At 41.1% G+C, this 14,992-nt stretch overlaps 1 long non-coding RNA gene across 7 annotated transcripts; it reads left to right on the top strand.

Annotated features, from left to right (window-relative positions):
- The first annotated feature begins 6,980 nt into the window (after positions 1-6,980).
- Positions 6,981-14,223, top strand: LOC146708770 (uncharacterized). 7 transcript variants are annotated; one of them, XR_014920361.1, is made up of 8 exons: positions 6,983-7,366; positions 8,101-8,161; positions 9,740-9,921; positions 10,020-10,436; positions 10,984-11,140; positions 11,392-11,500; positions 11,606-11,727; positions 13,630-14,223. It is a non-coding gene; the product is annotated as an uncharacterized LOC146708770 (long non-coding RNA). The 7 variants fall into 7 exon arrangements; XR_014920360.1 differs by having other exon boundaries at positions 10,979-11,140; XR_014920357.1 differs by having other exon boundaries at positions 6,981-7,366; positions 9,745-9,921; positions 10,020-11,140.
- Positions 14,224-14,992: the final 769 nt, after the last annotated feature.

Here is a 14,992-nt window from a genome sequence, read left to right as displayed (position 1 = left end):
TGCGTTTCTCACTGTTACATGCATTTGAATGGGGAACTCGAGCGAAACAAAGTATAAGTTTTCATTATGTGAATAACTTGGAAATCTTAGCTCAAACAGCTGCAAAACCTGTTTGCCCAGCACGGGAACCTTGAGTTCTATAAGATAAAGCCATAAACATGTGTATCCGAGTCTTCTATCAAAAGTTACAGCTATTTATATGAAGTTGTACAAAATAGCTTTCTTTCGCCAAGACAGTGCGTTTCTCACTGTTACATGCATTTGAATGGGGAACTCGACCGAAACAAAGTATAAGTTTTCATTATGTGAATAACTTGGAAATCTTAGCTCAAACAGCTGCAAAACCTGTTTGCCCAGCACGGGAACCTTGAGTTCTATAAGATAAAGCCATAAACATGTGTATCCGAGTCTTCTATCAAAAGTTACAGCTATTTATATGAAGTTGTACAAAATAGCTTTCTTTCGCCAAGACAGTGCGTTTCTCACTGTTACATGCATTTGAATGGGGAACTCGACTGAAACAAAGTATACGTTTTCATTATGTGAATAACTTGGAAATCTTAGCTCAAACAGCTGCAAAACCTGTTTGCCCAGCACGGAGACCTTGAGTTCTATAAGATAAAGCCATAAACATGTGTATTCGAGTCTTCTATCAAAAGTTACAGCTATTTATATGAAGTTGTACAAAAACGCTTTCTTTCGCCAAGACAGTGCGTTTCTCACTGTTACATGCATTTGAATGGGGAACTCGACCAAAACAAAGTATAAGTTTTCATTATGTGAATAACTTGGAAATCTTAGCTCAAACAGCTGCAAAACCTGTTTGCCCAGCACGGGAACCTTGAGTTCTATAAGATAAAGCCATAAACATGTGTATCCGAGTCTTCTATCAAAAGTTACAGCTATTTATATGAAGTTGTACAAAATAGCTTTCTTTCGCCAAGACAGTGCGTTTCTCACTGTTACATGCATTTGAATGGGGAACTCGACCGAAACAAAGTATAAGTTTTCATTATGTGAATAACTTGGAAATCTTAGCTCAAACAGCTGCAAAACCTGTTTGCCCAGCACGGGAACCTTGAGTTCTATAAGATAAAGCCATAAACATGTGTATCCGAGTCTTCTATCAAAAGTTACAGCTATTTATATGAAGTTGTACAAAATAGCTTTCTTTCGCCAAGACAGTGCGTTTCTCACTGTTACATGCATTTGAATGGGGAACTCGACCGAAACAAAGTATAGGTTTTCATTATGTGAATAACTTGGAAATCTTAGCTCAAACAGCTGCAAAACCTTTTTGCCCAGCACGGAGACCTTGAGTTCTATAAGATAAAGCCATAAACATGTGTATTCGAGTCTTCTATCAAAAGTTACAGCTATTTATATGAAGTTGTACAAAAACGCTTTCTTTCGCCAAGACAGTGCGTTTCTCACTGTTACATGCATTTGAATGGGGAACTCGACCGAAACAAAGTATAAGTTTTCATTATGTGAATAACTTGGAAATCTTAGCTCAAACAGCTGCAAAACCTGTTTGCCCAGCACGGGAACCTTGAGTTCTATAAGATAAAGCCATAAACATGTGTATCCGAGTCTTCTATCAAAAGTTACAGCTATTTCTATGAAGTTGTACAAAATAGCTTTCTTTCGCCAAGACAGTGCGTTTCTCACTGTTACATGCATTTGAATGGGGAACTCGAGCGAAACAAAGTATAAGTTTTCATTATGTGAATAACTTGGAAATCTTAGCTCAAACAGCTGCAAAACCTGTTTGCCCAGCACGGGAACCTTGAGTTCTATAAGATAAAGCCATAAACATGTGTATCCGAGTCTTCTATCAAAAGTTACAGCTATTTATATGAAGTTGTACAAAATAGCTTTCTTTCGCCAAGACAGTGCGTTTCTCACTGTTACATGCATTTGAATGGGGAACTCGACCGAAACAAAGTATAAGTTTTCATTATGTGAATAACTTGGAAATCTTAGCTCAAACAGCTGCAAAACCTGTTTGCCCAGCACGGGAACCTTGAGTTCTATAAGATAAAGCCATAAACATGTGTATCCGAGTCTTCTATCAAAAGTTACAGCTATTTATATGAAGTTGTACAAAATAGCTTTCTTTCGCCAAGACAGTGCGTTTCTCACTGTTACATGCATTTGAATGGGGAACTCGACTGAAACAAAGTATACGTTTTCATTATGTGAATAACTTGGAAATCTTAGCTCAAACAGCTGCAAAACCTGTTTGCCCAGCACGGAGACCTTGAGTTCTATAAGATAAAGCCATAAACATGTGTATTCGAGTCTTCTATCAAAAGTTACAGCTATTTATATGAAGTTGTACAAAAACGCTTTCTTTCGCCAAGACAGTGCGTTTCTCACTGTTACATGCATTTGAATGGGGAACTCGACCAAAACAAAGTATAAGTTTTCATTATGTGAATAACTTGGAAATCTTAGCTCAAACAGCTGCAAAACCTGTTTGCCCAGCACGGAGACCTTCAGTTCTATAATATAAGGCCATAAACATGTTTGTCTGAGTCTTCTATCAAAAGTTACAGCTATTTCTATGAAGTTGTACAAAATAGCTTTCTTTCGCCAAGACAGTGCGTTTCTCACTGTTACATGCATTTGAATGGGGAACTCGAGCGAAACAAAGTATAAGTTTTCATTATGTGAATAACTTGGAAATCTTAGCTCAAACAGCTGCAAAACCTGTTTGCCCAGCACGGGAACCTTGAGTTCTATAAGATAAAGCCATAAACATGTGTATCCGAGTCTTCTATCAAAAGTTACAGCTATTTATATGAAGTTGTACAAAATAGCTTTCTTTCGCCAAGACAGTGCGTTTCTCACTGTTACATGCATTTGAATGGGGAACTCGACCGAAACAAAGTATAGGTTTTCATTATGTGAATAACTTGGAAATCTTAGCTCAAACAGCTGCAAAACCTGTTTGCCCAGCACGGAGACCTTGAGTTCTATAAGATAAAGCCATAAACATGTGTATTCGAGTCTTCTATCAAAAGTTACAGCTATTTATATGAAGTTGTACAAAAACGCTTTCTTTCGCCAAGACAGTGCGTTTCTCACTGTTACATGCATTTGAATGGGGAACTCGACCGAAACAAAGTATAAGTTTTCATTATGTGAATAACTTGGAAATCTTAGCTCAAACAGCTGCAAAACCTGTTTGCCCAGCACGGGAACCTTGAGTTCTATAAGATAAAGCCATAAACATGTGTATCCGAGTCTTCTATCAAAAGTTACAGCTATTTATATGAAGTTGTACAAAAACGCTTTCTTTCGCCAAGACAGTGCGTTTCTCACTGTTACATGCATTTGAATGGGGAACTCGACCAAAACAAAGTATAAGTTTTCATTATGTGAATAACTTGGAAATCTTAGCTCAAACAGCTGCAAAACCTGTTTGCCCAGCACGGAGACCTTCAGTTCTATAATATAAGGCCATAAACATGTTTGTCTGAGTCTTCTATCAAAAGTTACAGCTATTTCTATGAAGTTGTACAAAATAGCTTTCTTTCGCCAAGACAGTGCGTTTCTCACTGTTACATGCATTTGAATGGGGAACTCGAGCGAAACAAAGTATAAGTTTTCATTATGTGAATAACTTGGAAATCTTAGCTCAAACAGCTGCAAAACCTGTTTGCCCAGCACGGGAACCTTGAGTTCTATAAGATAAAGCCATAAACATGTGTATCCGAGTCTTCTATCAAAAGTTACAGCTATTTATATGAAGTTGTACAAAATAGCTTTCTTTCGCCAAGACAGTGCGTTTCTCACTGTTACATGCATTTGAATGGGGAACTCGACCGAAACAAAGTATAAGTTTTCATTATGTGAATAACTTGGAAATCTTAGCTCAAACAGCTGCAAAACCTGTTTGCCCAGCACGGGAACCTTGAGTTCTATAAGATAAAGCCATAAACATGTGTATCCGAGTCTTCTATCAAAAGTTACAGCTATTTATATGAAGTTGTACAAAATAGCTTTCTTTCGCCAAGACAGTGCGTTTCTCACTGTTACATGCATTTGAATGGGGAACTCGACCGAAACAAAGTATAGGTTTTCATTATGTGAATAACTTGGAAATCTTAGCTCAAACAGCTGCAAAACCTTTTTGCCCAGCACGGAGACCTTGAGTTCTATAAGATAAAGCCATAAACATGTGTATCCGAGTCTTCTATCAAAAGTTACAGCTATTTATATGAAGTTGTACAAAAACGCTTTCTTTCGCCAAGACAGTGCGTTTCTCACTGTTACATGCATTTGAATGGGGAACTCGACCGAAACAAAGTATAAGTTTTCATTATGTGAATAACTTGGAAATCTTAGCTCAAACAGCTGCAAAACCTGTTTGCCCAGCACGGAGACCTTGAGTTCTATAATATAAGGCCATAAACATGTTTGTCTGAGTCTTCTATCAAAAGTTACAGCTATTTCTATGAAGTTGTACAAAAACGTTTTCTTTCGCCAAGACAGTGCGTTTCTCACTGTTACATGCATTTGAATGGGGAACTCGACCGAAACAAAGTATAGATTTTCATTATGTGAATAACTTGGAAATCTTAGCTCAAACAGCTGCAAAACCTGTTTGCCCAGCACGGGAACCTTGAGTTCTATAAGATAAAGCCATAAACATGTGTATCCGAGTCTTCTATCAAAAGTTACAGCTATTTATATGAAGTTGTACAAAAACGCTTTCTTTCGCCAAGACAGTGCGTTTCTCACTGTTACATGCATTTGAATGGGGAACTCGACCGAAACAAAGTATAGGTTTTCATTATGTGAATAACTTGGAAATCTTAGCTCAAACAGCTGCAAAACCTGTTTTCCCAGCACGGGAACCTTGAGTTCTATAAGATAAAGCCATAAACATGTTTGTCTGAGTCTTCTATCAAAAGTTACAGCTATTCATATGAAGTTGTACAAAAACGCTTTCTTTCGCCAAGACAGTGCGTTTCTCACTGTTACATGCATTTGAATGGGGAACTCGACCGAAACAAAGTATAGGTTTTCATTATGTGAATAACTTGGAAATCTTAGCTCAAACAGCTGCAAAACCTGTTTGCCCAGCACGGGGATATTGAACTTCATATAAATAGCTGTAACTTTTGATAGAAGACTCAGACACATTATGAATAGAATTATTATTATTATTATATTATTATGAATAGAATTCAATATCCCCGTGCTGGGCAAACGGGTTTTGCAGCTATTTGAGCTAAGATTTTCAAGTTATTCACATAATGAAAACCTATAATTTGTTTCGGGCGAGTTCCCCATTCAAATGCATGTAATCGTCAGAAACGCACTGTCTTGGCGAAAGAAAGCGTTTTTGTACAACTTCATATAAATCGCTGTAACTTCTGATAGAAGATTCAGACTCACATATTTATGGCTTTATCTTATAGAATTCATTATCCCCTTGCTGGGCAAACAGGTTTTGCAGCTGTTTGAGCTAAGATTTTCAAGTTATTCACATAATGAAAACCTATACTTTGTTTCGGGCGAGTTCCCCATTCAAATGCATGTAATCGTCAGAAACGCACTGTCTTGGCGAAATAAAGCGTTTTTGCACAACTTCATATAAATCGGTGTAACTTTTGATAGAAGATTCAGATATACGTATTCATGGCTTTATCTCATAGAATTCAATATCCCCGTGCTGGGAAAACAGGTTTTGCAGCTGTTTGAGCTAAGATTTTCAAGTTATTCACATAATGAAAACCTATACTTTGCGTATGGCGAGAACTCCATTCAAATGCATGTAATAGCGAGAAACGCACTAACGTGGTGAAATAAAGCGTTTTTTCATAAACTTCATAGATTCTTCCTGCCTGTGGGCGTCAAACTAGACCCCCCCCCCTCCTTTCTGTAACTATCAAAACTATCATAGTCTAAACGGTCAACAATTTGCAAATAAATGACTTATAATTGTGCTTACCTGGTCCAGATGATCCACAGCCCCTTTGGATTTGTTATAATCCAGGATGATGTGGGGCTTTCTCTTCCCAGAGTCCTGGACTTGTAGCTCACGGTGCCTGGTGCCCAATAAGACAACATTTTTTCTTTGCTTGGGGATTGTAGGAAACCACAGCCTTATCCCCCCTGTAGCGACCTGGACGGGAGAGACGATTATCGAATCTTACAGCCCGATTAATTTGCTCAAATCTTTTTTTTTGACATGGTAGCAGGAAATAGAAGAGCCCTGTCTCCCGATCCCACAGGCTTGTTGTTGTTTCATGTGAGACCAGTACAGGCCAGTTGCAGGCTTACAAGCCCCATGTAAGCCTGCAACTCCTCCTCATCTATGTCCTTCCAGTCTTTTACCTACCTGTTGCCCTGCAGGTTGGTGAAATGCAGGATTAGCTGCATAATGTCCTCTGCAAAAAAAAGATGGAAAGTGCTCACAGGGCTGCTACAAATTGCATAATGGTCCTCGGGTTAAAATGGGAGGAGGAAAAAATGGCAGGACCTCTTCATGTGTGGGTTGCCACATGATTTTTCCATTTTTAGATCTCCACTGGCCATCCTCCAGTCTTGTCTCTTCATCCTGCTCTTCGTCGTCCTCCTCCTCACATGAGCTGCAAAGCTCCTCGGTGCCTGGCAAAAATTCTTCTTCGCTGTCAGAAGTATCTCCACTGCTTGTGGTATCGTTTTCACTTTCTGAAGAGTGCAAAACCGCAGCAACAGCCTCCTCTAAACTGAGTGCACGCTTCATTGTGTCTGTGCAGAAATGAGCACTCAGACCAGGCTGTAAAGTATTCTCATAGACTTCAAAGGCGCACCTGAATAAACATGCTATAGCATATCCAATAAGAGAGAGGAGGCACACTCTTGATCAAGAAAAAACATAAACGCACGCCTTTGATCCCCCCCCCCCCTCTCTTTCTCTCTCTCTCTCTCTCTCTCTCTCTCTCTCTCTCTCTCTCTCTCACACACACACACACACACACACACACACACACACACACACACACACACACCATTTTATGGTGGTTAGCTGTTTTATTGTCATGCATTTTACAGGGTAAGATAACCATGTCCTGCATTCAAAACCACTGAAAATGTCTATGGTGGTGCTGTGCCTAATATTGTGCTGGTGTATGCTGGGTAATGGCACAGCTAGCGACTGGGTGACTTTATTCACCCGCTTCGGCTGTTATCAGTCCATACAATGGGCGTTATTAGCACAAATCAGTCCCATAGATATGGACAATCTCCTGCTAGATTGTTCAGAAGGTTGTTATCATCCATCCAGATGGAGGATCACTAACAGGAGCGTGGGAAGACTCCAGAATTCACTCTGGCTGGAATCCGGTGGATACAGCAGTGTTTACAGGTAAGACCGTTTAAACGGACAGCATTTATAGAATGACTATTAAAAGTCAGCGAGTGTCAATAATGTTAATGTGGTTATGTTAGTAATACACCGAGTGCTAATATAACAGCTTTAAGATGCATTTGTAGATGTTATTACGTGTTTTACCGTCTTTATGGTGCTAGCTTAAAGTTACGGTGTAAACGTTAGCTTATATTAGAGTAAAGCTGTTACTGTTTAAACGACGTTTGCACAGAAATATTAGCTTCTGTCATGACAGATGTCATTACTAGTTAATAAAGTTTCCATTAAAGTGTTTAATCGCAGCCACAGATTGACAGCAAATATCTCGATTAGCTTCAGTGCATCTGTAATAAATATGTGCAAGTTTCAGTGCTTCGTTTAAACTGTATGATACTTATACTGACCCAGGGTCAGTGTAAAATACAATCCTAGCTGTGTGAATAAAGCCTGGCTCCTTTAATCCTGCATGGCAAACCTCAGGATGCAGGCTATTATTACTCTTTCCTGCTGGCACACCTGTCACACCTGAGAGTCAGCTAGAAACGTACAGTGACGTTGACATCATGCAAAGACTGCCAGACTCTGTAATACTGCAAATGATCAGTGACTCAAGTTAACACTAAACTTTAAACAGTACCTCTGTGTCTCTGTGTGCTGAACATTTAGGATTGAGTCAGGCTGCATCAGCTGAAGCTGTTATTTGTATATATCAGTATTTTTTTTTAATTCAGGTGTGGGGAAAATACGTAAGACTACAGTGAAGCGATGTACCAGATTAATCCCTGGCCAAAGGTATCGTACTTAAATCACACTACTGATCCAGCCACATCAGCCTTTTGTGAGGTCTGTTTAAAGTAGACTTTCCTGAGAGGTGGACTGTGAGCACAGAAACACGTTCATACATACAGCTGCAGCAAACTTACATTAATTTTAAATAGATTTGTTACTCTGATGTCTGTCTCTGTCATGGTCCTGGGTCGTTGACCCAGCGTTTTGTGTTTTGTGATTATTTTCCTCTGTTCTAGTTATTCTGTGTCCTCCCCCCTTGTGTCCGGTTAGGGTTCTAGATTTCCTGTTTTGTTCTGAAAGTCTGTGTCTGTTGTCATTGTGTTCAGCCTGTCTCCTCCGGTCCTCATGTGTATTGGGTTCAGCTGTTCGTCCCTCCTGTGTGTGATTACCTTGTGTGTGTGTATATTTAGTGGGTGTCGGTCTGTGTTCATTGTCAGCTCATCTGCGTTCATCTGTGTATCTCTGTGTTTCTTGGTATCCTGTTCCTTAGTCTGCGTCTCTCTGCTCTGCTCTCTGTTTTGTTAAGATTTCAGGTTTGCTCTTTAGTTTCTCCCAGTTTAGGTTTCCGTTAGTAATCTCTCACGATTCGCTGCCTGTTTCTGCCACTGCCACCTTGCAAATAAACGTCACTCGAATCATCAGTCACTGCCGCATTTTGGGTCCTCCTTTTCCTCCACACCACACGGCTCACTCCGCCAGCCGTGACAGTCTCTGTGTTAGTCCTCTGACAGACTGGTGACCTGTCCAGGTGTGCTCTACCTATGACTACTGGGACAGGCTCTAGCCTCTGTAATAGAATTTTTCTGATATTTTCATTTAAAGTATTTAAGTGCTTATGCATATGCTTAGTTGTGACACTGTTATAGAGTGTTCAGTGAAAGTTTCTAAAACTAGATGAACTTACTTCAGCGTCAGCAGTTTGAGAAAACAACTCCCTTTACAGGTGCTGATAAGGCCAAGGGCACAAAACAGCTTAACCATTGATCCGTTAGGTTTCATAGCGAGACACGTGAAGTGTGGTAGGATCAGTTTGTAACTTCCTCCCTCTTCCTTGGAATGCATAAAGGAGGAGGAGCACAACGTCTGTGGCAGCGCTGACATGACTGAACTGTAATGTTTGATGTGTGTTGGCGCAGTAATAAATAGCTTGATCACAGCTCTTTCTGTGTTGCAGACTTTATTTAAAAAATTCCACGACCCCCCCCCCCCCCCCCCCTCCCACTGTGAACATGAATTGAATATTCAGAAGACATTTGTTTAAATAGTTCTACAAATCTGAGCTGTTGGTGTGTCCTTGGATTGTGTGGTAATAATATTAGAGCTAGTAATCTTTCTTACTGAATCTCTACTATGAGTCATGTTACCTGAGATTAATTCTATGTTTACCTGTCAGCCTGGACGAATGTGCTGTGTGAAGGAAATTAAATTAAATCAGGTCTGAACTGCGTACATTTGAGGAACCTGTTCATATTTAATTGAAATATGAACCAGTGTTTTTTTTTTGATTGCTGATTCCAAGATAGTCTTTGTGGAAATCGTGTTTGGCTTTTTGTTATTTTAATTCTCTTTTCTGTTTTCCAGAACAGTTCTCCACAGTCGCTGTCCATATGGGTCAGTGGGACCAAGAAGCACTCTGCTAATGTGTGGACTCTGACCAGCAACATCCAGCAGGACCCAGACAGCGTTTTCTATCTCCCAGCTGGAGGTTTTTGTTTGTCAGTGACTGGAGAGTCAGATTTTTGTTGAGCTTCACACTTGCAGAGGTAAGTCAGTTTGCAGAGATCCCTCCTACCCTGGCTTTTATGTGCTGGATTTCTTATCTGAAACAGTAATATTTCAGTGACTGCTGCTTATACCACAGGTTAATACACTCTACTGATCCCTGATAGGAGATCCAACAAAGAAGCCTGGTGGATGTTTGTTTACAGTCTGATGATGGGACATCATGCTCTGCATCTTTAAAGTTTGTCTCTTGATTATTATTCATACCCAGTAATGTGAAGTATGCTCATATCTACTATAACTGAACCAACCTGGTGCTCTTCATTTATGGAGGCTGTTGAGTCTGAATGTTGGATATTGTGTATCTCGTGTTCTCTGGGCTTTGTTGTCCTCAGTCTTTTTGCAGGATCAGAAAGCAAAACCAGGAGGCGCGTAAATGTTTCTTCTCCATGATGTTTCTTCAAATGTTTCTTCTGGATGATGATATGACCGTGACACGGGATGCCACCTTTGGTCTTGTGATGAAGCAAAGCTCAGGAAGAAGTGTGATTAAATGGTACCAACATGTTGAGAAGGATGTACAGGGGCACCTGCAGCCAAATCCAAGCTTCAGCTTAGTTGTAGTTGCAGAATGCTATAGGACTGAGACAGCTGAGGCATCAAATGTTTGATTAAACGGAAGAAAAAGAGAATTTTTTTCCCTATAATTATCACTTCTTAAAATCTGTAGCAACTTCAAGTCTGTCAGCATGCTGAGCATGCTCAGAATGTGACAATATATTTTTGTTCAATATTTAATTTCTTTCAGTTGCAATTGTTAAATGAAAAAAATATATATTCTTATAATTAAGCAAACTAATTTATCAAAAAAATATATATACATATGTCTGTATTAGTTTTAATTAATTAATTTGACACCTGTATTGAAAATACCATATTGTATTCATACAGAATCAGTTTGGTATCATTGTTTGTCTGTTCACTGATTGTTGAAACTAAGAGCTAGTTTGATCTGTTTAGATCTAAAGTATCCAAAGTTGAGCTCTGATGTTTCTTCACCCCTGTGTGTGTGATATGTGATTTCCTACATGCTGGCAGAGCAGAGCGGCAATTTGTGCTCACAGATGGTGACAGTGTGGAGAGACGGTGGTGTTTCCTCAGAAGAACCAGCAGAGTCACAAAGGACACCAGTCCATCTCACCACCTTGACTCACTGACTGATGCTCGTCTGCACTGCACAGAGGAAATCAACTGACCGAGGTTTGTCCAGTGACGTGTTATGAATGTATATTTGTTTTATGCTTACAGATATGTTTTTCTTGACAGAGGCTCTGCAGAGGTTAGACAAAGCAGAGAAAATATGTGCTTTACATTTTACTGTGATTTATTGAGATATTTGTTGCCTGATGTTCAGCAGGAATGGAGAAATAGAATCAAAGGGAGATGTTTTTGATGTTTTTGTAATGATGTAAGTAAATCTTCAATATTATTTATTTGCTTGGTTATATTAGGAGTGTTTCTGAGTGAGGGGGAGAGGAGTCATCATCCAGGTAAAGTGACGTGGATCAGTGGATACACTTGTCTCCCCTTTAAAGGAGACGATCCAAGTCATCCTTAAATGTTAGTGCTTTCAAATACACAAACATTTTTAAAGGACAAAAATGAACATCCAACTTTGACTGTAATACAAAATAAATCTTTGCATGTGTGTTTTCAAACTCTCAGATGGGCAGGATATCAGTCTTGGACTGTCTAACCTGCCGGAGCAGCATTGAATGACCACCGCACATGAGCATGTTCCTGCAACATTCAGCATCTGATCCTTCATCTGTGTGCTGCTGCTTTTGGTAAGTGAGTTACCCAACTCCAGTAACTCTAAACACATGCCATCCATTTCTAACGGCCTGGTTACTTCCTGTCAGTTACTTTATTTTATTTTTTATTTTTTTTATTTTTATTTTTTTGCCTGTCCCGTTTGGCTCTTTTGCCATCAGAATTATTGTCTAAAGGCAAAGAAAGATGCCCAACGGATTTACTTTACCAAATTGACCATCCCAGCCTTGCCATAATGGTCCATTTGATTCACCTTTTATTGTTTATTTTATTTTCATTTACTGAATACGGGACAGACTTGACTGGGGGAAAGAAGGGGAGAAAGAAAGAGGGAAAGAGAAACAGCTGAGAAGAGGGACGGGGGAGAAGGGCAAAAGACAAAAACCAACAGAATGGGCAGGGAAAAAAGAAAATGCATATATCGATCACCTGGGATCACCTGTTGAGAAAGAAAAAAGAAAACAAGCAGAAGAGAACAAGAGTAATAGAATAAACAACATCACAATGATATATGGGAATATGACAGTAAATACTAAATATTAAACATTATTGTGCAGCACATAAGATCAACAGAACACAGTGTGCTTTGAGGTAGGAGCCAAAAAGGGTGTAGTTTGTGGGTGTGATCACCCGTGTGTACACCTGTGAGCATGGACACGCTTGCTTTTTTAAAAGGTTCCTTCATGTAATGATCTGCTAGAGGGTGTGGGGGGGCCACAGCCCCGTCCTCCAGGGCATGAAGCAGGTATGGAGGAGATCAAAACTCCAGACATCCAGAGGCCCCCAGAACACAAGAGACCAAGGAAGACCAACAGAGGGGCAGCCGCACCACTGTCCCAGAAAGAGCTGAGGAGAGTCCCAGATGAGGGCTCACTCAGCAGCCGCGGAGCAGAAGCCAGTGGGAGTTGCAGTGACGCGCCCGTGAGCTCCGCCGGCTCCAGCCAGCTGTGCCTGAGTGACCGAGCCCCAGGCCGAGAGGCCGGGGGCACCCCACCTCCGAAGTGGCCCGAGCGAGCCCCAGGCTCCAGGCCCCGATAAGCGGCCGCCAAGGAGTGAGCCGGTGTGTACCCGGATGCCCATCCCCAGACATAAAGAACCACCAACGCACCGATGTCTGAGGGAGTCCGCCACTGGCAGGGGGAGTGGTGGGGGGAGATAGACCTCCAAACCTTGGAGGGCCTGAGATGTCCCCAGAGAGGTGGCGTCTGATACCCAACCTGACATGTAGACACAGACATACAGGCACACACAGATACAAACATCCATTCCCACCCTCATGCTCTCATATGCACTTACTCAACCAACGTGGAGACAGACATAAAGAGACGCTGTACACACGATCACACTCCCCAAGCGTACTCTACGAATCGGGTCTAGGTACCCTTGCCCCTGGAGGGGGGAACTGCACCTAGACCCAGGTGGTGTTACCCTTTTCCCTGCGGTGGGGAGAGGCAGACCGCCCCGACTCCACAGCAGCAAGGAGGCCCCACACTCCAGACCGCAGCCGGACGGCCAACTCCTCCTCCTAGCCCCCCGCTCCAACAAGCCGCAGAGAATGGGGGTGAGAGAAGACTCCAAACCTCCCTCCACCCGCTCATTGTAGTGTTGATACATGTGTGTTCTAAGGTGCATTTAAAACCCAGGAGGGCATGGAGCTACCTGCCAGAGAGCAGCAGGTAAGCGCATGGTCCCTCCTGCTAGCCCTCAATGTCTACGTGTATTTAAAATTGAGAGGTGGGCAACGACGCCAGGGGTGAGGTGTACACCGTGATGGTAACTTGGATTCCGTGCATCGTGCCCACCCCCAAGATCCTATATGTATTTGTAATGAGAGTGTGAGTACCTGTCAGTTACTTTAGAAACCATGTGGTCACCTGACCTAACACTGTTTCTTCCTCTTCCCCTTAATGTTCAAGTGTCAAATGTCAAACAGCTGGAGAAGAAACTACACCAGTGTACTGGGATGTTTCAGCAACACGTGCCAGATGCTGTTCCTTCATGGTGACATCACCAGAGACAGTCCCGCCCACCTCAGGACCCATTGATTATGATGATTATAATGATGACAGCGAGCAGAACTAAGACTGTAAAAATCCACGACCAGAATGTTTAGATGCTTTCTAATTATTAATGAATACTGAGAGCCTCTTTCTGTGTTTTGTCTGTTTTGGGTTTTTACCTCATTTGTTACTAACAAAGTTCACCAAACTCACACAGTTTACATTCTGCGTCAAGGTTTAATTTCTTAGAAATCATAGTTTTTCTCCTTTTCTCTTTTTCTCTTTTGTAATTGATGACAATTACAAAAGTCACTGCGCTGCAGTGAATATACTGCGCTGCTTCCTTTTATTGCGTCACACATTGCTTTAAGTTTTTCAGTGTCCAGTTATTTTTTACTGCTGTTTGAATTCTCTGAATGTTTGACCCTGTAGACAGTTTGATGGACTGCTTGTCTTCCTGTTTGTTACCGCCGCCTGTTTTTGACTAAAGATTTGGATTTCTGACTTTAACACAGACTCTTCGTGTCCTCCCTTTGTGTCCTCTTCCTCTGTGAATGTGTTGCATGTGTCACAGATTCCTTTTATTAACTCACCACTGTCCGCAGTGTTGGGAAATCCATACCAGGCTGGAACGAGTCAAGGTAGGTGAGCATCCACGAGAAGACACAGCAGATGCATCCTACTAATACTGACAGGACCAGGAGACTCCAGAAACCGAGCATCTTCTCTTCAGTGCCATCCTCTCCTGTCACCCTCTCTGCCCGCAGCTCTTTGAGTATGGGGTAGATAAGAAACCCTTATTACTAATTTGTATTATAATTCAATTTTCATGAAATATTCATATTCAGTATCGATCCTTTTATATTATAACCACGTATCCACCCAGGCTCATGGTGGGGCAGGGCTCTGTCCTGGGATGCTTGAGTACAAGGTAATGTACACCCTTGGCCAGGTATCCAGTCTGTCAGAATTGTTTTCAATATTTGGTTCAAAAACATGAGTGACAACAAAAATCCAACTAGGATTCTTGCATATGATGAATGGTCTGTCTTTGACTGTATTGTCCAGCTGATCATTCATGACATAACACGGCAACAATGTAAAAAATTAAACAGCAACAGTCTAAATGTAAAGTGCATTCTAAAGTCCTCTTCAATAAATTGTATGCAAAGAGTCATTCAGGTCACTACAGAACCCATAGTATTCATCATTAAATCTCTGGTTGCTTCATTTTTCTATCCTATATCAGACAAAGAAAGAAAGGAACAGCAACAAAACT

Source organism: Copadichromis virginalis, linkage group LG5 (genome assembly GCF_057382275.1).
Source record: "Copadichromis virginalis isolate Kocher_CV1m ecotype Utaka linkage group LG5, C_Virginalis_male_GT1.1, whole genome shotgun sequence".
NCBI classification, from domain to species: domain Eukaryota; kingdom Metazoa; phylum Chordata; class Actinopteri; order Cichliformes; family Cichlidae; genus Copadichromis; species Copadichromis virginalis.
The sequence above is the reverse complement of the archived record's forward strand: the minus strand, read 5'-3'. Positions and strand labels throughout refer to the sequence as shown.